This window comes from Priapulus caudatus, unplaced genomic scaffold, assembly GCF_000485595.1.
Source record: "Priapulus caudatus unplaced genomic scaffold, Priapulus_caudatus-5.0.1 Scaffold21, whole genome shotgun sequence".
NCBI lineage: Eukaryota > Metazoa > Priapulida > Priapulimorpha > Priapulimorphida > Priapulidae > Priapulus > Priapulus caudatus.
The window spans coordinates 677777-680172 of NW_014577082.1; the positions used below are offsets into that span (position 1 = coordinate 677777).

Below are 2396 nucleotides of genomic sequence, written 5' to 3' on the forward strand. Positions count from 1 at the left end.
TTGTTGGTCCGGAACATTGAATACAACCGGTTGAAGTTGAACACTGCCGCATGCGCTAAGCTAAGGATCAAAGGTCGGGAGAGAATATTTCCGTCCAGAATTGGCGGTAAAATGCGCGCGATACAAGGCGTTAACGTGTAGTGTGAAGGGACTGCTTCAACGGATCGTATTGGCTTTAAGAAAGACTATTAAGGCATGCATTGACCATAATTTAAATGTATTAAGTGTCATTCACTAGCGATCCATTATCGTACGCTTCTAGTACATACTGCTTACATTAACTGCTGCTGGGCTATAGACCACCCATGGGCATGCAAGTGAACGCAACTTACTCCACCAGTCAGCGGGACTCATGTATTTCCGCATGGGAGGAGGTGGCGGGTGTGTGGTTGTTGGACAAAAACATTGTTGTCTGTCAAGTAACAAATTATAATAGTAATTTGTTCATCTTTCATGACAAAACTAAATATTACAATCTCTTGATCGCTTAATTTGTTACTTACAACAACAAGTTTTTTCCACAACCACCCCAACCCCTCCACATGCGGAAATACATAGTTTCCCTGCTGACTGCGCTGCTGCAGCGCCGCCAGAAATGGCGCGTTGAAGTTCGCAAATCGAATGTTTGTCACTAAGAACAATAACCGCAAGTAACCATTGCAACGATAGTTAAGGTGCATTTTAGTCCCATTACAGAGTCGTGGAGAGCAAGGTTAGAGGTTCAATTTTAGTAGCGGCTATAACTTAAGACATATTCACTTCGGATAAGAGGCATTAATTGCCTACCACAGACGTTTTTTTAGCCGGATACATTGGGGATAAGTTGGTCCATTGCATGCCCCATGGGTCGGTCTATAGCCCAGCGGCAGTTAATGTAAGCGGCTATAGTACTAGAGCTACCATTATCGATGCTCTATTCCTTGCTGCGTGCACTGTTCTTCGACACAAAGGTGAGCGACCTGCGTATGCAAGGCAGATAACGCATCGAGATAAACAACATGGCAGAGTTTACTCGCACATCCGGGCTCTCGCGGAGATGCAAAACTACTGGCGCAGAACAGAGGCGCGGAACTGTCAATCGGTGTATAGCATTTATGGGGGGTTATTAGCATGCAGTTCGTCGCAGTACACTGCACACACTACCAACTACTTGTTCGCTGTTAGTACAGCCAATATAAGTTATAATTAAGTATATAAGCCAATACTCAATAGCAGTTAATAAGTGCAGCCAGCATGTGCACGGAGTACGACTAAGAGTAATCCTCACGGCAGCAACACACTTTAGACAGCCTAGTTAGTAGTTTACTAAGTGCCAGCGACCGGCATCAAATCATGCATCATGATGTTAGGATCACACTGATTTTGTACCTACTCTCTCTGATTCGATAACAGCAAATCGGCTCTCTATACCAGACGGACGGAAGCACACAACAGAAGCCTTGCACTAACACTCAGTAATGATGAACCACAAATGACACAAAAAAGTGGAATGTGGGGAAGAATGATAAGAATTTGGCGCTTATTGTGTCAGGGTAATCGTGAAGCATTGTGGGAAGCATAGGTGACGCCAGTGCAGCCCGCAACTGTCAAAAAGCTCCGTTTTCAGGTAAAATCAACAAGTAAACAAACGGTACTGTCTCTGACGTATTTACACGAAAGCCTGCCTCGTGTTACAAATATTTCCTATAAGTCAATTTGTGTATTTATTTACAAGCTATACATTGTTTGGGACTACATTACACACCCCACAATTATTTGTTTATTTTTAACAAGTTCAGATTGAAGTTCTCAGTTCAATCAATCGTGGTGTACCTAAGGCTAAGGCCAGGCTAGTAGTAGTACTACTACTAGTACTACTACTACAGTAATACTAGTAGTAGCGACTCTCCCAGACTCACTGATTTATCTCTGGAATAGAATTATATGCATGTTGCCTTTGTTAAGAGATAGTCGTTCTGTTTCTGCCCATGACCATGTACTATGATGTAGTATTAGGCCTAGCCACATAGATACACATGTACGCTTTCCCTTTCGCGTATTCAACAGACTGTACCAAAGGCACAGGCACTTTGAGCGTTTCAATAAAATATAATGCTAAATAAATACGAAATCTATTTACTACCAAAGTCTTAATGTTTCTATAGGTGGGGGCGGACATCCGGGAACTTTTGACTATTTGACCGGATGTAGATTCGAGCCGATGAAAACAAACCGTAGTAACGCACCGCACAATGCACGCAGCGCATAGTGCCAAGGAATTATGTGGTGTTTGGATGCCGCAATCACAGTCTTTCAAGTGACAAAAAACGATCATTCTTTGAGCTGCCGGAGCCAGAGAGGAGAGACAGATGGCTAACAGCAATTAGTCAGGAGAACGAAGAGGGCGTAGCAATGGT

The 2396-nt window shown here is 43.3% G+C and overlaps 1 protein-coding gene across 5 annotated transcripts in view; it reads left to right on the plus strand.

Moving 5' to 3' along the window:
* Nucleotides 1-2396, plus strand: part of LOC106812532 (serine/threonine-protein phosphatase 2A regulatory subunit B'' subunit beta-like) — a 62475-nt gene that overhangs the window by 17332 nt on the left and 42747 nt on the right. For 2 of the 5 annotated variants that reach the window (XM_014816453.1, XM_014816460.1), the window contains exon 1: nt 1600-1630. The exons of 2 other annotated variants lie outside the window; for them this stretch is intronic. The gene's annotated coding sequence lies outside the window, so the exon portion shown is untranslated. Of the gene's footprint in view, nt 1-1571; nt 1631-2396 lie in introns of those variants that run through there. One more of the 5 variants, XM_014816445.1, reaches the window with a different exon arrangement.